At 37.2% G+C, this 24,794-nt stretch overlaps 1 long non-coding RNA gene across 1 annotated transcript in view; it reads left to right on the forward strand.

The window, feature by feature from the left end:
- Window positions 1-7,668: 7,668 nt before the first annotated feature.
- LOC121082741 overlaps window positions 7,669-24,794 on the forward strand; it is a 30,570-nt gene continuing 13,444 nt past the window's right edge. The window contains exon 1 of the long non-coding RNA XR_005826101.1: window positions 7,669-7,767. This is a non-coding gene — a long non-coding RNA (uncharacterized LOC121082741). The remainder of the gene's footprint in view (window positions 7,768-24,794) is intronic.

The raw sequence follows: 24,794 nt of genomic DNA on the forward strand, positions 1-24,794 counted from the left end.
AACCAACCAGTAAATAATGAAAAACAGAAAAGCAAGTAATGTTTTGATGAAAAAAGTGCTGTTGAAGCTTTAATTTGTTTTCAAATAAAATTTGCTGTTCTGTCAAAAGGGAAGGGAAATTTTCTGCACTTCTTTTACCAGATTCCTCCTACTTCTGCAACTGTGCTCTGGTTTTCCTGATATTTGTCTAGAAGGAAAATTTGCATGAGGTGGTGAAAGATGCAGAATTAGTTATTATTCACCTGAGCTGTTATAATCCACACACTTAATGTTGATACCATTTCAAAATCTTCTGTTCCAGGTTTCGCTACCCTTCTTATAGACTTCTGGGTTCTAAGACTGTCTCCACCGCTCTTAGTGAATATATAGGACCAGGCCTCAAGCATTTAGCAAGCTGCATTCTAAAAATTAGTCCAGGTATATTTAGTGTTAATGACAATCCAGTGTTACAGCCATGAAATAAGCCGGCATAATAAAATAAATGAGTGAAGGTCCATCGTATCTTACTATAATGTTAAATACATTTATCATGATTATTTATGGTACAGCTTAATACATATTCAGCATAAATTGCCATCTAAACCCATTACCAAATAGCATGGTAACCACCATTAACTAGCAGTATGCTTCAGCCATTCTTCAGTGATCAGATATAAATCTGCAGCTTTACATCCACATCAGTATTTGTTTCTATCTACACTCCCATTATTTGCAACATTGCCTTGCAAATTTTTCTGTTACTCATCTTGCACATGGGTAAGTTAAAAGAACACCACCCATTCAGTTTCTTAAAGTACTCATCATTATTCTGACTGAAATATCATGAAGGTATTGAATTCTGACATTTGTATAGTTAAACAATGAAAAAGCAGTTCCTCATGTAGAAAATAAATTATGACCCTGTATTTCAGTATTTGTGCCAGACCATTGCATCTTACTGTAAAACAGACAAACTGTAAAAGCTAGTGGATCATGTAATTATAGTTGAAATACAGTAGGGGAAAAAATGAACATATTTAAATGCCCCTTTTCAGATGAATAGCTCAGCAATGTACACTATGTATGCAGTAATTGTGCTGAATACAGCAAGTTCCGAGTTCTGTGTAGCCCTAAAATAAATTATTCAGGTAACAATGGGGGTGAAAATTATTTTACAAGTATATTACACAATCAGCTAAGATATAATAGTCTTAAATATCAGTACATCTTAATTTCAAATTGGACTTAAATTCTATACTATATTATGCAGAAAATAAGACTAGAGTTGTAGTTAGTATTTCATTCTAAAGTATCTGGCTTTGTAGTGAAGCTGGACATGCATTTTTCAACAAAATATTTTCTGTCTTCTTTTTAAAAAATTAGGAAAGATACCTAAGCAGTCAAGGAACTTCATTATTCCTGAGCTTTAGAAAGCTCAGGCAAAAGACAAGATCCCAGTGACCAAAACCTACATAGCATGAAAGCTAAGATGTTAGAAAGCAGTTACACAATCATTTTCATTTTAACAAGAATTTACTATAACCTGGGAAATCTTCTAGGAGCCCAGTAACTTCTTTCAGCTTCTATTATAGCTGATAAATTACAGTAAAAATATTCCCACCGATTTTTTGCAAACTGGATCATGTTCCTACTGTGTTCCTGTAAATAACATTAGGTTTTCAGATTAATCCTGTCAAGAGTGGGAGGGGCACTCCAATCATATATCTGATTTATTATTTAGTGCTGGCCATTATCCAGAGTATCGGGGGCGGCATGTGTGTGGTAGAAGTAGTAATTTGCTAAATGCATATTTATGCTGCTATAGGAAAGGGTAAGTAGATTGGGAGTGGTATGCTGACAAGTAATACAGAGAAGAAACAAGTTAGTAATTAAGATAAGGAAGTTTAAGTTACTAGGAATGGTGAATAAATTATACAGTGTACACATTTTAAGAAGTCAAACCTAAGAGAAATAACAGAAAAGATGGAAGCTGTCTTTAAGAAACTGGCTTCTAATGACTTCACTTTGAAGTCACATGGCCCTTATAAAGTAATTACAATAACTGCATCAATTTTTAGCTGTTGGAACTAAGCTGCAGTCAACATTCTGAATGTGTTTTTTGCTTAACCTGGTACTTTATATTTTAGACATTTTAATTTATACTGGAGAATACAGAATAGTGTAAACCAAAGGAAAAGTTTATATATCAACTTGTGTGTGGTATGTACTTGATTTTCTGGTTTGCATGCTAATGTTTGATGTTTATTCAGTGAAATGTTTATTTTGCTGAATCATACAGTCTCTCTTTGACTCTTGAAAAATCCTTTAGAGCACAAACTGACAAAATATATTCTATTCCTCTCGAGTTTTTTGGTAGTCACCATGACCTATGTGATCAAATGGAAGTACTTGAAAATCAAGATATAAATGGAGTAAAGGTGAAGCTAATACTTAATATAATCTGACCGATTTTTTGAAAAATATGCAAGAGTTATCAAGCTGTTGAAGCACTGAAAGTAGCAGTAATATTTTCATCATGAACAGCCAGTCCTTCATTTCCAATTTTATTTTATGAAGCAGGTTTCTATTATTGACATTAAAGATACTAAATCATCATATCAAGGACCAGTTTAATTATACACTCAGAAAGAACTTGAGAAACTGTAATTCACATGTTCTCTCTGGATGGAAAGTTAATTTCTATAGTAATGTATTTTGCAGAAAGCCAACTTTTTTGCAAGGATGTTTCTCTAGAGAAAATTAACAAATAAAATCACTAATAAAACAGTTGAACTTTGGTAGAAAACCTATTTAAGCTTTGATATTGTGCCTTTTAACAGTCGTGTTCTGGTACTCTGATGTTTAGATGCAACAGTGAATAGGCTTCTCAAAAATATCTGTGATAGAGGCCAAATCCTGATTTTAGTGATACTGACGTAAGCCGTGATAATCTTATGGCTAGAGAAATATGCACATATCAGAATTCTCCATAACATTTTTATAAAACTCACTGGACATGGAAATAAGTTGCATCTATTGGCTATCTTGTATTTCACTTGATACCCATTTCTTTAAAGATTCTTTCTTCTGCTTTAGGAAATTATCTTCAATGCACAGCATTTGATTACCTCATCTGGTTCTAGATAGATAAAATAAAAATAACTTGGTAGATCTGTGCTCATTATCACTTGATAGCAGACTGACATTTAATGAACAGCACCAGTGCTTATTCTTTGCTCAGTTTTTCCAAGCTCTGATGGTTGCATTTAACACTATTTTATTTCAGAGAACCCCTGCAGCAATCATCAGCCAAGGTAGGCTTCTTATGTGCATCTTTCTGGACATCAGGTAGCTACTTCAAGGTGTGGTTAATGTGCTGTAAAAACTGCAGAGAGGTTATTTGTTAAACTATTTCTGATCAGTCTTGAAAGAGTTGCCATAAAAAGAAATATATGGAAGAAGGTCACTGTTGTGTATACTGTGTATGACATTAACAGTCTCTGATCAGTGTATGAAACCATATAGATATCTATGCATATATATTTTGTCACATACTAGAAAGCAGATACATCTGAAATTAGTCATCCTTTTGTAATAATTCTTTAGGGAACATATTTAATGAAATATTTAATGAAAATTATCTACTAGATAAGGAAGTTCAATGACATATGGCCAGATCAGGATCCCTGCAGAATATTGTCTAAGCACCTTGAAATACATGGGTGTGTTCACCACACAGGACTAGCAGACTCGGGATATATGTCCTTTAACATTAGTATTTATTATTTTTATGCAAGTACTGTTGTGCTTTTTCTGTGATTAATAGAATTACAGTTTTCTGCTAACTTCATCTTATAGGCAAGAGAAACCATAAATTGACGGTTAACAGAATGTCAATATGGTAACATTTTGTATGGCAAAGAAATCACACCTTCATTAGAAGCCTTGCAGAAAGATTCAGGAGAGTAAATAACATCGTGTATCACTTCTAGCCATTTCTAATTTATTTCCTTTTCCCTTAATTCTGCATTGTAATTTACATTGTAAATGGTTTCCTTTTCCTTTCGATTGGATATCACTAAAAGGCAATAGAACACGTAAATCTGCTGTGTTCCATTGTCTGAGCTTCTTAGAGTGTAAAACAACCCACCAATTGTTAATACTCTGATAGCTGTACTGGAAACATTTACAATGTTTAGCTAAGGAGTGTTGACATGAGTTATGTAAATAATTAAGAGGGAGTACATTCTGTTCAGCTCCTCTGTAAGATCTGTATTTGCTAGCTCCACTTGTAGACTTCATTTAACATGTATGAAATGTGATCAAAGTTATTTGGATTAAAAATTAGGCACAGATGAATCTGTTCCAAATATAAGATTCCAAGTTTTTCTCAACTGTGAATTAAACTAATTTCTTTTTTCCTTTTAAAAAAATAGCTCTTTCTCTGGGTTTTGGTTGCTTTATTATTATTATTATTATTCATTACACTGTCTTAATCACATTTGAATTGTCTTTCCCTCACCAGAAGCCACTAAAATAACTGGCTAAAATGTCAAAGTCCGTAAATGCTGGTCTATCCTCAGTTTTTGTGACACCACTATGGCACAGTTTAGAAACTGTTGTGGTAAAGCTTCTAACAGGGATGTAGTTCTGATGTTAAAAAGATGTTTAACTCAGTGCAACTCATTAAGATGATCTCTAATTAAGACCAATTTGAAGGTAAATTTAGAAAGGGGGCTTGGCTTTAAACTGGATCTCTGCAGATTTGCTCTACCTTTCAGTTTTTTCTGATACTTGTATAATCTCCTTGAAGCTGCTGCCTAAGTTTAGTATTCAGTTCCTGTTTCTGTGCTTAAGTTTCTGTCAGTAGGTTCCTACTTGCCTTCTGCCAGCTGTGCTACACATGCCCAGAACCATTTAGCTTTAGATGCCATTGGGAATGTAGGACTACATCAAATAAGCTGTAGCTCGTTCCTGCTAAGTGGTTAAATAGCCCTGAGGATGGTGGGAGAGGGGGTTGGATGGAGGAGGAGCGGGGTGGTCTGACCTCTGGAGGAACGAGAAACAGCCGGACAGTAGAATCTGATCAATGGTAAAAGCCTCGTCGCAGCCTGATAGCTTGCTTGTGCTGCAACACTGGATCTTAGTAAAGCCTTTGATACCATGTCCAACAGCACTGTCCTGGAGAAACTGGCTGCTCATGGCTGGGGCAGGTGGACTCTGTGCTGGGTAAAAAGCTGGCTGGATGGCTGAGCCCAGAGTGGTGGTGAGTGGGGTTACACCCAGCTGGTGGCCGGTCACACGCGGTGTCCCCAGGGCTCCGTGCTGGGGCCCGTTCACTGTCTTTATGGAGGGCCTGGCTGAGGGGATGGAGCGCAGCCTCAGCCAGTTTGCAGATGGCCCCCATCTGGGCGGGAGTGTTGGTCGGCCTGAGGGCAGGAGGCTCTGCAGAGGGTCTGGGCAGGCTGCACCGATGGGCCGAGGCCACTGTACGAGGTTCCAGCAGGCTCAGTGCCGGGCCCTGCCCTTGGGTCACAGCAACCCCCCGCAGCGCTACAGGCTGGGGGAGAGCGGCTGGGCAGGGCCTGGGGGGAAAGGGCCTGGGGGTGCTGGCTGGCAGCCGGCTGGGCAGGAGCCAGCAGGGTGCCCAGGTGGCCAGGAAGGCCGGCAGCGTCCTGGCTGGTGTCTGAAACCGTGTGGCCAGCGGGGCAAGGGCAGTGACCGTCCCCCTGCGCTCGGCACTGGTGAGGCCGCACCTCAGGTACCGAGTTCAGGTTTGGGCCCCTCGCTGCAAGAGGGACAGGGAGGTGCTGGAGCGTGTCCAGGGACGGGCAGCGAGGCTGGTGGGGGGTCTGGAGCACAAGTCTTGTCAGGGGCGGCTGAGGGAACCGGGGTGTTCAGCCTGGAGAGGAGGAGGCTCAGGAGAATTTATTGCTCTCCACAACTGCCTGGAAGGAGGTTGTATACAGGTGGGGGTTGCTCTCTTCTCCCAGGTAACCACCAATAGAACAAGAGGAAATGGCCTTTAAGTTGCACCAGAGGAGGTTTATATTGGATATTAGGAAAAAAATTTCCCTGAAAGGGTGAGGTATCACCATCCCTTGAGATGTTTAAAAAACACAAAGATGTGATGTTTTGCAGCACGGTTTAGTGGTGGAATCGACAGTCCTGTGTTAATGGTTAGACTTGGTGATCTCAAAGTTCTTCTCCAACCTCAATGGTCCTATGAGTCTATGAAATAAAGCATAGTACAAATTTCCACTGAAAAGTTAAATTTGGAGGAATTAATTGCAGATTCATCAAACATAAAACAACAGACTTGGAAATGGAATGAATTTTCTATTGCTGGAGGAACATTTAGATGTAAACTCATTATGTCTTGTTAAAATTGTGGGACCTGTCATTTGTATTATAACTTTGGCTTGATAACTGTTTCCAGGATTTTAGTAATTGATGCATTCGGAATAACAATTTATTTGCATTTCATTTGAAAGTTTACCATTTGATGCCCTTGTAAGTGGTAAGAGTTCTGCTTTCCAAACTGTTATCTCTTTCACGTTCATTAGTTTCAGATGTTAATCTGTCTGTAGCTTGTATTCATATTATTTATATTTTCATTTTTATGTGTGGTGAGGTAAAGTTGTATGTAGTGCAACTCTCAAGCTTTAAATACTCATTTTAGTTGTTTTTATACCATGCTATATGAATTTTATATATATATATATATATATCTTTACAGGGAATGCTAAAGTAAAAAGGTTTAAAGGTAATTGTTAATCTTGATAATACAATGGAACATTAAACCCGATATAAATCCATACAGCATGTTTTAGACTACATATTTAATGCAATTAATATTCTGCATACTTTAACCTGAAGTCACCTCTAGCTATTGATCTCATTTAGTCCTCCCTCATTGAGTCCTGTAAGGCCTTTCTCTCCAAGCACAATTACTAAAAATGTTGTTCTTCACTTTACTGGCTACGTTGCTCTCAGTTTTTGTTGTCTTCATGTTAGCTACTACTGTTTCCTCTCTCACCTCCCGACATCTCATGTCTTCTATTTGCCTTCAATGGCATTTCCAGTATCTTGTTTCTGCTGTGCCTTATTCTATCTTGTGTTGTCATAAATCAGTGAAGCCCAAGGCTGTTAATGTTTTCTCTGTGGAAGAATACATTTATACAGAAAGGCCACTGTCAGCTTTAAAATTTTGATTAGATTGCCTATAATTAACTATATTTTCTGTAGAATACCTAAGGCTCATCGAATGGTTGGAGGTCCCTGCCAGGATGTTACATTATTTACAGAATAATTCTGTACTGGGACTGTATTAAGAATTTTAGACTAGAAAATCTTTACATTAGGGCAGTTTTAATTTGTTTTCAATGGCACTGAGCAGGTGGTCATTTCAGTAAATAATGACACATAACAAACCAGCAAACTTTTGTTGTAACTCAAGCTGAGTACAACTTCATACAAAAAGCAGCTGCTGTGACTGCTATTAAGAAAAGGATGTAAGAAGCCCTTCAGTGGACAAAAAAACCCCCTAGAAAAATAACTTCAAACCTGAGCACTGGAAGTCCAGGTAAGCACATTTCAGGAAGTGGATAACTGTACTTCCCAGCTTCTCTTGTGGGAATTTTTTGTTTTTTTCTAGGAAAGGTAAATTGTTTTTTTCCCTCTTGTCCAGGCAAGAATATTGTGTGACAAAACCTTGGGTTCAGACTGAACAGAAGGAAGAAAAGCCCTGTTTCTGCAATATGTTGAGCCAGTCAGTCAGCATTTGAGGTAATTAATTTTATTTGGGTACTACTTTGGAATATTACATTTTTTTCTTTTCTACCCAATTTTCCAAATTCCTCAAACATGTGTCATTTTATTAATGGATGCTGAAAACTGTTAGTTCCTTTTTTCACAGTAACTAGTTTTGACATTGAAAAATTCTGTTTATTACATTTTAGCTTTTAAAAAAATAATTTTCATGGCAGACATTAAAATTTTGTTGTATTTTCTTGAGGCTTTCATTTTATTTTATTTTTATGTCCATTTCAAAAAATCAGAATCCATCTGGTAAAGCCTTTTCGTAGAAGGATGATTCCTACAAGTGGAAATTTTAACCTTTGACTTGGAATTCTTTTCCAGAGAAACGAATGGTTAAAGCCAATTCTGAGAGATCCCCTTAAATAAGCAGGATTTCTAATTGTAAGACTAGCAGTAACCAGTTTATATTTTTGCCATTTGCTGAACACAGAAAACACAGTGTTTTCTGGATTATTGGACAAGTAACATCAAAATATTTTTAGTGAAATTTTTTCTTTCACAGAATGCACATACATCTTGCTCACTTAATGAGAGGTAGCAACACAATGACCTTTTGCTCTGCTTACAGATTGAACTGTGTGATAGACGTACATCTCTTCTCCATTCTGTTGTTGACTCTATCATTCCTTTTTCCGCAGTGCAGCAGCTTTTAACATAAGAAACCTCCACAAGTAGGATTATTTCTTTCAGACATCTTGAGTCTCAAAGATCTGGCTGTAAATTTGCTCTGCTTTTATACAGCAATGTAAACAAAGTAACAAAATTACTTGGTTCTTGGTAAGAACATAAGGGTACTATGATGTACATTACGATGGCATCATCAGTCAGTGTGGCAAGTAGTTTCAGCGATACCATTCTGTACGTTCCTGGCAAGCTCCTTAGCTCTACATTTTAACAAGCCATGACAGAACCTGGTTTAGTTTAGGAATGAGAGGAGTCAGGGTTTTGTTGAAAGACCTAGACTTCATTATTACTGAATAGTAATTTGTATAGCAACAGTTGTTCTTGTTCTAGCATTTTCAGTATTTTGCACTCATATTTTCTTGTGCTAGATAGCCTGATATTTATCAAATGCTCAGAGTTTAGGTCCTGAGAGAGATCTGCTAACAGTTACAAAGCAATTAAAAACTGAAAGTTGGTCAGAACAGCTGGTAAAATCAACTATTCTGCTGTTTGCTGTGCTATACTGAGATCAATCAGTTCTTGATATTATAAGTCTAGGAAACTGTTAGGTAAGAAAATCTTTGACTGATTTGTTCATACCGGAGTCTTCACATTTTCTACAGAATATTGCACTATCCATAGAACACATTCTTAGAAGCACTAGCAGTAATAAACACTATCATGTTCCTTATGTGGCAGATCTGTCACAAATATCATTACTTGTAAGTCACTTGTATCGTGTAGCTCAGCAGTGGATTACTACAATCTCCTATGTTCTTCTGCAGAGCTTGAATTGCATTTTAAATTTCAAGCACAGGGCAAATAAATATATGGGTGTGGAAAACCCATGCCTTTGATCTTGATTCTTAATTTCAAAACATTTCAGATTCTGTGTAAAAGTACTGCGAGTGACTATTATCTATGGCATATTAATTCAAAGCTGTCCATGTTTTCCTGTGTATACTCCTTAGCCTTGCTGCAGCAAGAGAAGGCAAATTCTTCTTAGCTGCAAAAACTACTTTACCGGTGACTCCATGTAGGATGCTTTTATGTGCAATGCATTGATAGAGAACAATCTGCTGCAAAACACAGCTATGCTCATTAGTGATAATGTTTATAAAACAGTGTTCCAAATAACACAGTTGCTCAAAACATCTAAGAGAAAGTTGGAGTCTACCAACAACTCTGCAGCATTTAGCTTTCATGTCCTTTTTTTCCTAGATGATGATTTTCTGTAGATTATGGGATCCATTCTCAAGGTAGGCTCTTGACTCCTTATGTAATCACCTCAGTCTGATACTTCAGGGCAATAGACATCAACAACATTTATAGAAATAAAGTGTTGATGTAGATATCAAACCTGAGGGACAGCTTCTTTGGTTCTTAGGTTATTCCTAGAGTGTTTCCAACTTCTGAAGTAGAAACTGAAGCAAGAATCATTCTGTTTCAAAGTGCTTAGTAAACCACGCTTGATGTCTATCCATATTTTATACACCTAGATAGAGGTATATCAAAACAGCCAAGGTCCTTAAGCCCAGAACAGGAATTGGAGGTGGTTACAGAGGGATGGATGAACACTAGCTCTTCTCAAAGCTTTCCCCCAGCTGTCCTGCAGATGTTCTGTTATTTGCAGAAATTCATACCTGTAGTATGTTGGCTGATCTCTGAAACTAGCGTGAGGTCAGTCCCTTGCAAAAGTCATGGTCATGCTCTATTTTGACTGGCTACTTATGCATTCCTGATAAAATGGGATATGAAAGAGAAAGGACAGCAAAAAAATGAACAAAATGTGAATACAATGGAACATTTTGTTAGTCTGAAAAAAATTTGTTTTGCTTGGATTAAAATCCTTGCTTTAAAGAATATTGTTCAATGTTGTTCAGTTCCCCTCTAGAAAGTTAAAAAAGAAAACACCGTATATAATAAAAATTTTAAGCATGGTCAAAGAGTACTAGCAAGCCTGATAGTAATAGCCATAAGTTTATACCATAGTGCTGGCATGACCAAGATCAGGCACATCATTAATAGATTTCAAAAACAGGTCTTTGTTAAAAAGATAAAAATTAAGTTTAGCAATGTATTAATGATCTTTTGAATAAAGATTTCTTATTTTCTCTTCCTTGTTGCGTAAGCTGGCTTTGAAAAGAAACAGGGATTGTTACAAAAAGCAGTTTAGAGGTGCAGGCTTGTATATTCTATTTAATATTAAATTCTAAACTTTCAAAGATACTTGCACCTCAGAGATAGTTATCTCTTCCTATTTCACCCTTTGCTCCTATCAAAAGTAATAAAAATGTAAATAAGTGTATGGTGCTATCAACTTTTTCAGTTAGGTGCTTTGTAAGTCAAGATAATCAACATTAGATTGAATAAGTAGTTGAAATCTTTGAATCTTTATATCTTCCCCATAAGAGAAAAACAAAAATATCAAGGTAATTCCAGTTTACTTTTATGGTACTCATGACTTTTCCCTCTGTAATATTAAAGGAGAACGTAAACCAAAATGCATTCCTCCACTCAACATTTATTTGCTATATAAAGCTTCAGCAATAATGTGTTTTCCTCTTTCATTCTACTTGAGTTGATTGAAAAGTTTTACATATTTACCAAGCTCACACTTTGCCTGAGTTCATGAATTATGCAATTAACCATGAATGCAATTTCCTGCATTTTACAGTAATAGCTTTAATTCTGAAATGCGATGCTATATAGAGACAGCTCATTCATAAACTATATAACACATTAGAACAATTTCTTACATGGGTGAGTATTCTTGGGCGAACAGCTCAGATGAATATGGTAATTTGTCTAATAGACTGTTTCTGGGCAGTTGTTATGCAGGGGCAATATTCCTTAGCTACCATATTTTCAGGAGCACTTTCACCAGGTGAAGTATAAGCAGGAGGCTAGTGGTATTTTTATACACTTACTGAAAAGATTCTGGTAACTTAGTTTTTCCTTCCTGACTGTAGGTTTATGAACACACATGGACTTGAAGATCATGTAGTAGAATACATCAGTAGGTGTTTAGCCCTGGTAATTCTACTGTGGATGATTTAATGTAGTTATCCTCAATGATGTCCCAGTTATTATACTTGCAACACTATGTGCTGTGTGTTCTCAGATATGAACTTAATGAGAAAAAAATCAAAGAACTGCTTATTTTGTTACTGAACAATCCTAATGCATTAATACAATTAGAAATCATTAGCATTTTCCTTCACATTACATTTAGTTTGAAACAAATCTGTGATCCCCGAAAACTTATTACATCTGAGCACATTGTTTACACCAAGTGAACAGTAAGACTCATGCAGAATTCAAGACAGCAGAGATGTGGGCCATCATGCAACACTGGAAAATCTTGTCTTTCATCTCTCTTTTTTTCACTTGCAACTTTTAAAAGAAAATGTTACCGTGTTGCTCTTGGCCAGCTAACTTTATTTACCTTTAGCTGGCTTCCATTTACTCAGTCAGTGCATAATTTATATCTTTAACTTCAAGAGCTTACCTAATTTGCAAAGTTGCACTTGAGACTGTTATCTACAACAGGCTTCTCTATACATCAAAGTGCCCATACACTCAGCTCTAAGATTGTATTTTGACTGATCTAGTAGGTCTTTGTATGTTTTCTATGATTAAGAATATTTGATTAGGAGTGGTTAAAAGACATTTAGAAATGTGCATGCACTTGTGCTGTGCTTAGAATGGTCAAACAGCCATTTCAGGAGTGCTTTTGAAGTTGTCTGTAAAATTGGAAACAGTCATCTCAAAGCATCTTGTTTTTCATTACTCGGTGTCCGTGCAGTTCAGCCTGCTACCCAGCTACCCAGCTGTCTGATTTGCTTTTGGGGCCTCTTGGCTCACTGAGGGACTGAGGATTAGACACCCTGGGCAGGGTCCAGAGGCCTGAGCAAAGTCATTCGGTGCCATTTAGAATGCTCAGGACAGCCAAGGAATCTGCAGGGACAGGCAGGCAGAGGAGGAGAAGGCAGCAGCACCTTTCCAGGTGCCTCGCAGAGCACACTGCAGTGCCTCTGATGGCCCTGCTGACTTACCTGGGGGCAGCTGAATCCCACACTGTCTCTTTGTGAAACGCACAGTGAGAATTTGTGGCAAAGCAAGTAAAAGCAGCTGAAGGAACAAATGGGAAAGAGACTGTGAAGTGGCACCTAGCTAACACCTAGCAACTGAGCACCTCCATTTGCAGACTGGCCACTGTAGGCTTCATCCACACTGTAATCCCTGGTTTATTTAGAAAGCTGGTTCCAACTGACATTTCTCTTCCTCAGGCTGCAAACCTCATTTTAATATCGCCCATTATGGCTTAGGTTATTTTGCCTTTGTAGCATATGAATTGAGTACAAGCACAAAATTTGCATTGAAAAGAAATCAGCTTTTGTTTATTTTTTTTATGCGAAGTAATTTCTGAAAATTCCACTTGTTTTTTTTAACCATATCCTGCTTTAATAATGAGCCAACAGTTCCCAAGGAACTTTCTGGTAATTATTGGTTTATTGTTTAATGGCCTGAGGCAAGACTGAGAGTAAAGAACTTTCTTCTAAAGCAAGGAGGAACTGCAGTAACGATAAATCTCTCTGGTATTATTACTGTTATGAACCATTTTCAAAAGTTTATGATGCAGGCTTGAAAGCACTCAGATTCACATTACAGTGTTCAGATACTTTAGAATTAACAGGTTTTTTGTAAAGCCCTAACCCTTTCCAGCCTACATTTCAACACAATAGCTGAAATATTCCGTATTCTTTCTAACCTGAGATGCCTAATGTTCTATACGCCTGCTCTCTTTCCACCTGTTAAAAGAAAGTGGGAGCACAGTAGTAACTAGATAGAAACTAATTTTCTTAATGTCTGTCTGTCTGGCTTGGCTTGAAAATCTGTACCACTTCTAGATGAATGTCAAGCAAAAATTTCACTACTGAGAACATTATGCTGATGTATCTCATGGTGGATGCTATGGCTCCTGATCAGCCACAACAGATTCATACTAGTGTGCTTTCTGGGCTGAACTAAGAAGGTCATCAGCCAAGGGAAATCTGGGCATGGATGAAATGTTAAAGCACATGCTCTCACCCCCGCTTACAGTACAAATCAGGCTTACACTATATCTGGCTTTCTGGCCCATGTGGTCCATGCAGAACATATTTCACAGTCTCATGGATTTGCATTCTCTTCCCTGACTCAAAGCTCTTGGTCCACTGTGTCTGGCATCACACTATGGCACACTGATAGATTATATGTTTAATTTGCATGTACCCTTATGGAGTTATTACAACTTGCTCAGAAAAGTAGACTCTGCTTTGGTCAACACTTCAAAGGAGTAAGTCTTAATGTGAATTTACATATCAGTAGGGACAGAAGGGGAGGTGGGGCGGGAATTCAAGTTGGCTGTAGTATGTGAGCTGATATGATGGCCAGGAGTCCAGCAGCACACAGTGCCTTGAGACAGGAGAAGCTTTCCGAAGCATCCTACTTTTCCCTGTTCCTTTCCCTTCCTCAGGGAATTTTATCAAACCTAAAGCCTTATGAAGCCTAATAAAGGCATGCTGGTATGATCACAGATTATGTTAGGTAAATGAGATAGAGGTATGTTATTGTCCACACACAAAAGTGCTCAAACCGTGGAGAAATTTGCCACAAGCAGTGTGTATGTCTATTCCAAGGCTTTGAGACTTCAACAGGAGTCGGCCAGGAGAATAAAGTTCACTTGCCACCTTTCTGCTAATAGATCTGAAAGCAGGTGGTACCCCCTTTGGAAGGGCTTTGGTGGGATATTTCAGGAACCTGCTTCTCTTCCTTGAGCAACAGGCATTTCTCAGGCAGCCAGAAGACTTTAGCAGAAGCCATTTTATTACTTTACCCTTTTGCCTGAGGATGATGAGTCCATATTAAATACTTATATTTTTTCCTGTAACAATTACCAATGCTTTCTCCTTCCTCTGAAGTTTGCATGAAATTTAAAAAAAACCTCTATATTATAGAAGCAGCATTAAATTTAATTAGTCAAAAATTTTTTTGGATATGGGAAAAAATGCTCTTGAAATGAAAGAAAGATGCTGTACGGCCTATTTGGTCTTTAAACTCTGAATAAACTAACTTGCATAGGGCCAGTCTGAATAATTAGTAGGGAGAAATGTTCTGTTTAGTTCTGGAGAGTTTTTTCCTGTCTTTCAGACAAGTGCATATCCACTCTTTCATTTGTGTGAATTATTTAACGTGATTCACTGATGAAAAGGTAACTCATGATCCCAGCTCTACAGTCCTTTATTTTCAAATGTGCCAGCTGTGCCACACAAAAATTCTTTATAGAAGAACACAGTTACTTTTTTTTAATGTACTTTTTGCAGTATCGGAACCATTCCTTGATGAAAACACTCTGTGTGGTGAAAATGTATTAATTGATTACTGCTTATGAAAAAGTCTTTGTCTTTAATTAGGAATTGTTTAACTTGCACAGTGAGCTCGGGGAGCTCAATGATGACTTTAATGAGCAGGTGGTGTTTGTTCTGAGCACCTTGAACAAGCAAGATATGAGCAGGACCATCCAGGCAACAATACTGTGTGCAGCTGGGTCATGACAGTAACTCCACCACACTCTGGTGTCTGGCCAATGTCCCTGGCATGTGTGAACCTTATAGATCATGGGATACTGCACACCTGCACTTAGAATAAACTTAAAAGTTTGCATAGACTAGGTATGTAAACTGGTTTTGTTTTTCACTGAGTATAAATGTGGGCAAGCTCTGGGACTGGCCCAGAAGCCTCACCTACGGGTGGATGCACCCCATAGGAATTTTCCCAGTTACGGAGAGACTCCTGGCGCTGGCTGCAACAGGGCTTCCCAACCAACGTGTGGGCCTGAATGGTGTTAAGGTGATAATTGGTGATGTAGCCTTTTCTTAGTCTCTGTAACATTGCGGTGACAATTTGATGCTTCACTCCTATTGCTCTTTTATCATATTGTGTATAAAAACTAATACTGTTTCCTTTTATCATATTGCATGCTCTTTTCCTTTATTGGATTGTAATATAATAATATATTAATATATTATATTTGATTTTTAGTTCATTTTTGCTTGATATCCAGTCAACCAGCAAAACAGTGTGTCAATTGCTAGACTAAAACTATAATCAGAACATATTTAAGCTTAATTTCTTACAATAGTAATACAATGTTCAGCACATGTAAAAAACTGAATCTTAAGGTAAGACATAACAAGAAGTGCTGAAACCAGATCATGTTTCTTAGAAGTGGTAAACAGTTTCAACTGGTTTGATGTTTAGGCCCTCAGGCTCAGAAGTTTAAAACCCAGGTTTTTAAATATGTATTAATTCTTGAATTCTCAAATGCAACCTATTTTTTATACTGGGCACATTTTTAGTTTTTATTTCTACTTCCTTTTTGTTAATTACAATTATATTAATTGTGCCTGTGCAACAATTGAGTTTCAGTTTGCATTCACATCTTCTCATTTCAAGATGCATTTTATTTTTGCTCAACCTTAATGGTACTGCTAGGTCATTCTGACCCCAGCTTGCTTTATTTTTGACCCATAACCATCATGAATTATTTTTGCTTGAAGTACCTTCTCATCCCTAAGATCTCTGGGAAATCTTTTGGCAGTGTTTTACTGTAGTTGGTAACTAAGAATTTGTTCTGAGCAAAGGAATTTGGTAAGAAGACTGTATTTGACTGCAGAGCCGTGTCTTCATTCAATTGTTTGTATCCCTGTGTCTAAGTCCTATGTCTAGCTGGTTCACTTTAGTTTGTAACTTGTATGCATGCCTGACTGACTACACATTGATTTCTAAAATGTCCAGACTTCCAGAGTACAAAATCCAAAAATATCACCCTGCAGTGTGAAGTCTGTTCTTAGACATGCCCTTTTTTCTTGCTTGTCTTTGCAAATTCTCTTCTCTATGCTTATCTAATGTGTTTTTTAGAAATGTATCAGATGTTATTAGAGAAAATAAAAAACAAAACAGCACAGTTCAAACTGAAATCAGTTGCTGGAGACTGTAACACTTTTAACACAGCTGATACTAATGTCAGCTGTATTCATTCCTCGTTGGATTGTGATATGCCACAGCCTCTGAACACTAGGTCTGAGCCTCGGGAGTATTCAGTCAATCTGGGGCCATGCCTAGCTTAGATTTAGATGAGAGATTACTGAGGAAAACAGGCTGCTGTTGGAAGTTATTTCAACATGAGGAGGAACTTAAGCTAGAATATTTGACTGGTTACCCACCCCTCAGTGTTATAATCAGACTATTGGTAGCCTAAAGTTTCCCAGTAATAATTGAACTCCCAACAAACTTCCAACAAAGTACTGCAGGGAACAGACCTATATTTGATGATATACCTTAACGCAACTGACTTTTATGAACATATATGACAGCTGAGATACTGTTCTCAATGCAGAGACTGTTTTGTAAGTCAAAGTAATTTTTTCAAAAGTTGATTAACAAGATGGTGGTGTTTAATATTTTCTTGGTAGCAAAGAATGTACTGAATTAGATTTATGTAAGCTTTATGTAGCAGTCATATGTATTGCAAGTTGTTATATACTAAAGGTTATTTTTTCAGGATCATTGTAAAGCCTGTATTTTAGCAAGCCCCCCACATCTGCTGCAATGTAATGTTGATACTGGCTATTGACAGTGGTGAAATAAAACACTTGCTAAGGAGCAAATGTCATCAAACAGGGAGTTAAAGAAACAGTCAAACTTTTAGCACAGGGAGAAAAATAAATCAGTTTAGAAAAAAGAGATCAGCTGGGGAAATGGTTGCATCCTTAAATGGATACTGCTCTCAACCTATGTTATAGTTTGTGGCACATCTCTCTAAGCAGGTTTCACTGAGGCAGGGTAACAGCACAGACCAAAGGATGCACAAAGATTAATGAGAAGAATGAAATATGCCTTAGAGTTGGATGCTTAAGGTTGGTGGAACTTGTAAAACCTGGACAGCTGTGAAACTTTATCCATTAGAAGGCAACATTGGCAGTTAGTCTTGCATGGTGTGGGCAAAAAATTCAGTATGCTTAAATGAACCAACCAGATATTAAAACAGCCAATAGAAGCAGTGCTAGAAAGATCTTCAGAAACAACTTTACCTGACTCTTGCACTCTTGGGGTCAAGAGACAGAAGTGATCTGAAATGGAAGTAAGAAATCAAGGGTTCTTAAAAACAGGTCATTGAAAAGCAGAGCTACCCATGTATAGTAGTCTGACCCACATTTCAGTGTAGTGCATGGGATTGATCACAGGTCTAGAATGCTAGAGGTTCAGCAAAATTAGTGAAGGGCTTTACTGATGGGTAGTGGTGAATGAACATCAGTTGTGAGATAGCTGGGTAGCTTAAAAGCCTGTAAATCATTCACATTGCATGAGACTCTACACAGGAGATAGGGAATTACATAGGAATGCCATTAAACTGTGAATCTGGTCAGCAAAGGAGCCCAGCAGAAGCACGGGAAATGCTTGCCCATCAGAAAAAAAAGAAACAAAACCAAATGGGTTAGAATGTTTCTATCTGAATTTTCACAGTGGTATTACTGGTTAATGGAGTTTTTGGTAGGAAGTAGTAAGGGTATGCAGAGATTTGACAGCATGACAACTGGCTTGGGATTTGAATAACAGATGGAAATTTAAGTCCTTGCTCTTTTTTATGTATCATGGAAAGCAATCTCGGGAATGAGCTGGGGAAGAGATTTAACCTTTAGATTGCAGTGTCCTAAAGAAGGCCACTCAACCCTGCATTCCAGCTCACTTCAGTGGAAAAAAATATTTTTTATTTTGATTTTATTAAAATTTATTAAAAATATTGAATTGGATTTGTTTCAGATCAAAATGAAATCAAATTTCAATTTTTCACAAGGTGTCAGGAAATAGAATAATAATTTTGATTCTTTTCATTACTGCGGTCATATGCATGAGAAGTCAAAGCACTCGAAGTCGTAGTCTGGGGCTGGAAGGAATCTGTGGTGGCTGACCTTTGTGTAACTTGCTTGTCTCAGCAGTGCCTTGGATGTGAACTGTGGCTGCTGAAACAGTTTGGTTTCTTTATAAAGCTATAATCACAAAACTCTGGGGATAGTCCGCTCTCAGAAAGGGAATATTAATTATAATGTACAGGAAAGGGTTGTTCAAGGAGCTGCAAAAGTAAAAAGGTGAACTGTAGGAGGATGACTGAGTTACACGGCTAATTTCACATCCCTAAAAACCCTAAAATACTAGGAACCAGTACAGAAACACATACTATAGATCCTGCATAAGTGGTCTGTGAAACAGACTGGTGTTAGGTGCTTTAGCACTGCAATAGTTAACAGTGAGGAAAGCACTTCTGAATGAAAATCCAACCTAATGAACTGCTGGGAACTGTATAGGATGAAGGCAATAGCGCACGGTACCACAATAATCACTACACATAATCATGACTACAGGGTCAGCAAAGTGTTAGTAGAATAGCAGTTCTGCCATACTAAAATGGTAACACTTTAGCCATGATTTCTCCATTAGATTAATTCTTAGAAATAGGCTATGCATCAAATAATACTATTTCCTTAAGCTTATAATTTCAATATTTATAAGTCAATTTGAATCCCAAATCAAAAAAGAAGTTCAGTTGTGCAGCTGTAGAAAACAACTTATCTGATGCATAACTAATTGACTGGAAAGGTTCAGCTGATTTTCTTGCCTCTCCTTCCCCCTCCTCCTCATTCTTTATGCATACAAGTTGTTAGCAAAGTTTCTAAAAAAGGAGCAAGCCTCATAAAAACTGCTAAATACCCAAAACCCAATTTCATTTTGAAGAAGCATTGAGATATGGAAAAAAACAAAACCAGTGTGAGATAAGTGCTTTAAAGTTCTTTTCTTATGCCAAGAACCCTGATTTTTGTTTAAGTTCTGCAGCAGGTTTTCTCAGACCTTGTTCTTTGATGTGTGTTTTTTAACTTCTTAGTTCAGGAGGAACAATGGTTAGCTCCATTTCATTTATTTGCTGGTTTTGTAGTTGCTTTTGGTCTTGCCTGTTTTGGTGTAGCTTTAGCTAGCCTTTCAACCTTTAAAACATTGCACTTTCTTGTGTTTTTTGATTTCCCTAAGTACATCTCTTAACTTTTTAAAAACGTGTTTACATCCCTGTGCAAAACATAGGTTCTGTTGTTGCTTGGTAAATGGAAACAGTTCTGTTGGGGATGTTGAGGGGGAAAAAATAGCAGTTCCAAATCTCTCAATGATTTTTAGTTTTGGATCAGGGCCCATAGGAGAATGATGTAAAATTGGTAATACAGGTGAAAATACACAAAAGCCAGAGAACACAGACACAGGAATAGTGATTTAGATTTTGCATAGTTCTGCAGAAGTATGGTTTAACATGAACAGACCTGAATCAGATTTTATTCTTGGATGTATGGTTTTAATTTCTAAGGTGCTGTACTTGTAGCACACTGTAAATTTGTAACTAGGTAATTAAATAAGTTGGTGATAGATTAATTATTTGGCCATCTGTTAAACATGGACACATTTTATTTCCCTTTTTTTATTGCCCCCCCCCCCCCCTTAACTTATAGTACATTACATTAAGTATCTGTCTAGCCTATTTGTTCTTGACTAATAACATTACTGTTCAAGTAGAATTTTTAATTTAGGGAGCTTGAATATGAAGTTACAGATAGCATGATTTCTTTCTCCCAGATATTCTTACTACTGATGCTTAAGGGAAACAAGGCAGTGCAGTTATCTTCCCTTGACTAGGAGAGTTTTGTTACACCATGGAATGGAAGACAAGAAAGGGTTTTATGGGTATATTGGCACCGATTCAGTGCTAGTTCTCTCCTTTTCCCCACTGAGGAAAATAATTTCTTTAAGAGAATTAACTAATAATATATTACTATATTTGATATCCCTCTGTATAAAATTTATATAGATAAAATTCCTGAGATAAGTATTTTTCAAATTTTAAGGATTCAGATGCACTTGTATCATTTCCAAACATATCTGAGAAGGTAAGAGTAAAGAAGTAACACGGGTAGAGGAAACATTTATAGTACATTTCACTTTCTACCCCTTAAAGACTTTGAATTTTGGAGGGAAATGATGTTGGTGACCTTGAGGAACAAGAAGCCAGAAAGGTTATAGACTTGCCACTGTACACCCAGAGCTAATGTCAAAATAGCAGATGAGTGCCACCAAAGTAGACTCACCTGATAGCAGTGCCAAAAAGTTATTAGGAAATATTCAGAATTTTGTGTAGGGTGCATCTGGCTGTGGAAGAAAAATACTGTGATTGCCCAAGAAGTGCACATCTCTGGATGCTGGTGCCTCTGGGACTCTCCTGTGCTACTTCACTGAGGTGGGTAGTTCACAATTTCTGCTGGAGGAATTTCCATTCATGCTTACAGGCCCTTGCCACCTGAAAGATTATTGCTAGTTTTGTTTAGTAACAGCACTATGTGCTCAAGCCTGTTTTCTTTTACAAAACCAGATTTTTCAGGCATGGATTTTTTTGCATATTAAAGGATCTGCCTGCTCAGTTGTATTTTTGCTATGAAATTTGATTTTTTTTAGAGCTCAATAAAATGTATTTCCTAAACTCCTGCTGATTATGTGAGATTCAGGTCCTTGATTTTTGTCTTAACTTTTGAGTCAAAGCACACATCCTTAAACACTAAAATAAGTCTTTTTGATTCACTCATCTAAGGTTAAATTTTTCTATTATTCCTTTGACCCTTGGCAACTTTTAACGTAATAGAATTATTTAAGCTCTTGGGTGGTTTTACCTTATCTGGATGCCAGGTACACACCAAGCTGCTCTGTCACTCCCCTCCTCAGAAGAACAGGGGGGAAGTAAATAAGATGAAAACCTCCCAGACTTGTGGGTCAAGACAAAAGCAGCTTAATGAAGCAATAGAAAAATTTGCATCTGTGAAAGCAAAGGAAGACGAAAGATGTTAATCTTTACTTCCCATCAGCAGGTGATGTTCAGCCACCTCCCAGGAAGCAAAGCTTCATTTAGTACATGTAGTGGTTACTCCAGAAGAAAGACATAAATAATAAATGTCCCCCCTTCCTTCTCCTTTCTCTTAGCTTTTATATCTGAGCAGATCTCGTATGATACTGAATATCTGATCGGTCACTTTGGGTCAGCTGTCCTGGCTATGTTCTCTTCCAAGAGTTTTCCCACACCTATCCTAGTGTGGGGTGTGGGAGGGGGAAGGCTGGAGAGACAGCCTTGATGCTGTGTGAGCACTCACTGCTCAGCAGTGGTCAAAACACTGGTGTGTTATTGCCACCTTCCTAGCTGCCAACACAAGCACAACACTGTGAGGGCTGCTACGAGGCTCAGCCAGACCCAGCACAACTCTTAATAGCTATTTAATCAAGAGGGAAATCAGCGTACTTGAGTTGCTGACAGCATATTTCCATGACATCAGACTCCAATGCTCTAATACTTGCAGATGTATAGATGCGGTGCTTAGGGACATGGCTTAGTGGTGGACTTGGCAGTGCTGGGTTAATGGTTGGACATGACGATCTTAAAGGTTTTTTCCAACTTAAATGGTTCCATGATTCTGATTCTAAGTTTTACCTAGTGCAAGTGAGCTGGGTAGCCTGGGGGTAAATTTCTGTTTGAGCATTAGTAAGAAACTATTCTCATGATAGAAGAACCTCACGTCCACATGCACTGTGAAGACGAAAAAAAAAATGTCTGATTTTGAACTGTTCTTTAACATTACAGGCTTGTCTGTAGCTAACATCTAAACCCAAACCAGTCACCTAGCAGGTTTTAGATTTGACAGCCGCCTTTGAAATTTCTTCACAGGAATTTTCTTGGAAGAAAATAGATCTTTACTGACATGGGCGCCTGGATTTCTGATGAATGTTTGTCAATACTATATGTTAACAACTTTGGCCAAAATAGACACATTATAAATTCCTTCTGTGATATATGATGAAGCACTTAATTTTAGTTTTATTCAGATTATCTTCAGAAAGCCTATATTTAAAGGAACATGTATTTAAAAATCATATTTATTTCAGTTCTGTGGAAGAGAATGGGGTTTCAGTTTTTGTGGTTTTTTTTTTTTTTTGTTTTTTTAATGGGATTATTTTCACATATATTGATTTAAGAAAGAAATCCTTTCCTAAATGTTCACCATTTCAATAATCACTCATGACTTTATATAATTGCTCATGAAAGCAAATGGAAATTCCTAGACTTTGCAAGTAGGGAGGCCTATTTTCTTTGGAAAGAACATAAAGATAGTAAAGTCCAGGCCTCTATTTTTAACAGTACTGCTTTGCAGGTTGGATTCCTTTTGTTTTCTTATTCTTATGTAGCATTTTGAGCTGACAGGAATGTACGGGCACATAAATGGTCTAGGTTTTTCTATTGTTGTAGGTTTTCTGTTATGTGATACAACATTCCAAGAATTCCAATATATTTCAAACAAGTAGATTAACAAATTATTGTCATGCAGAATTGATATGTTTTGTATTAGTGGGTTTGTGAATCAAAGCTATGCCCCTAACTCTGAAAGGTCAAATAAGAATTGCACTTTCTTTTGCCATTATAATAGGAATATAAAATTCAAAGTTATGTTTCTGTTAGCTTGACATTGAGGACTCAAATGACTCTGGGATAGGCTTGGTGTGACACAGCGTCTACAAAGTGTTCCCACCTTCTTTTTTCCAATAACAACTTCCTAACCTTTGTTTTGCTCTTATGCTTTTCCCAGATCTCTTGCATCAGCATGTAAATATCCTTTTGTTTTAAGGTCTTTGTCTCCTTGTAACTCGGGGTGGGGGCCCTCATTATTTCTGTCTGCAGTCTTTTGAAATTGATTTCTGTCTTTAAGAGGCATTGGAAACTGTATTTACTGGACTTTCTCTTCTGGAAACAGGTGAATGTAAATGTTTTGAATATAGTTCTAGGAACAAACATTGTTTTTTTTTAAATGACTCCATTCTTCTCTGAATATAAACCAGCCCTTTTTATGTTAGCTCTTTTGCATTTCTCTTCAGTAAACCTGATTTAATTTATGCTAAACATAATGGAACACCTGTGTGTGCTGGATAAAAACTAGAGTATATAATATTAGATAGAGAAATGTTGCATCATAAGTATTGAAAACAAGCAGCAGTGCTCCAGAGTGTCTTTTAGCCTTTTTGTTGTCATTTGGAATTAAGAAAGCTCTGAAAACAAAAATTTGTATGACAGCTTTAGCAGGTAATGAATGACCAGTAAAAAAAAAAAAAAAAAAAAAAATGTATAAAGAAAGATTTTTCTATGCTGTTTTGCCAAAGCATAAAGATAAATTTAAATTTTTACCTAGTTTCTCATGTTCTACTGTGAGCCTCAATGAATAGAGCGAAAGCTGAAGAATTAAAGTAACTGGTTTCTGATTACTTTGTCAATCTGAGTAGTAGTAAACTGGAAATGTTCTGAACTGTTGCACTACCCATGTATCAGAGAAAGATTGTACCAGAGCCATCTGATAGCGCTTGATTTTTCAACCAAGAAAATGATATGAGGCTTTTTTAGGAGTGCAATATTTGATATAATTCCATTTGAAAGATTCCTAATTCAGCTGGAAGAGGAAGGGATGGGTGTAAGATCCAGCTACAAGTAGTGCTAATAGTGTAGTTTGAAGAAAGGCCTCAGCTTTAAATTTATTTTTGGTGCTTTTTAACCCTCCTTTTTATCCTCTTTTTTTTTTTTTTTCCCACTGTTCTATACTGTGTGTAATTATATTCTTACATTATCTATACAGGGGTATCAGAATATATAGTAGGAGAAATAATGTTGATGGGATAAAAATTCACAGCTTAAATATAAGATAAGCTATCAGAACTTAAGAGGGGACCCCTTATTAACAAGGAAAGGAGCCTAACTTTCCTAATGTAACTGTGAGTCAATAATTTGATCTAGCCTGAGAGAAATCAAATATGACCCTACGACATATCACATGTGAAGTATCTTCATTGAAGATTGGGTACTACTACCCCTATTAAGCATATAATTAATAATTTCCATGTACTATTCATTTCTTAAGAAGAAAAAAAAGCCAAAAAAATCTGCCTGGATTATAGGGTGAAAAAACAAAGTAATGGAAAGCTGAGTTTGCAGATGAAGGTATAATTGCTTCTATAACTATTGCAGATGGAGTTATCATTGTTGCTATAACTACTGCAAATGGATATACAATTCAGAGAGAAAACTGTATAAGGTAAGGAACAAAGACCACATCAAAGGAAATAAGCATAGCATGCAGGTGAACACGTGTAGGCTAAAAACTGTAGAAGGT

The sequence above is a fragment of the Falco naumanni genome, chromosome 1 (genome assembly GCF_017639655.2).
Source record: "Falco naumanni isolate bFalNau1 chromosome 1, bFalNau1.pat, whole genome shotgun sequence".
In the NCBI taxonomy this organism is placed as follows: domain Eukaryota; kingdom Metazoa; phylum Chordata; class Aves; order Falconiformes; family Falconidae; genus Falco; species Falco naumanni.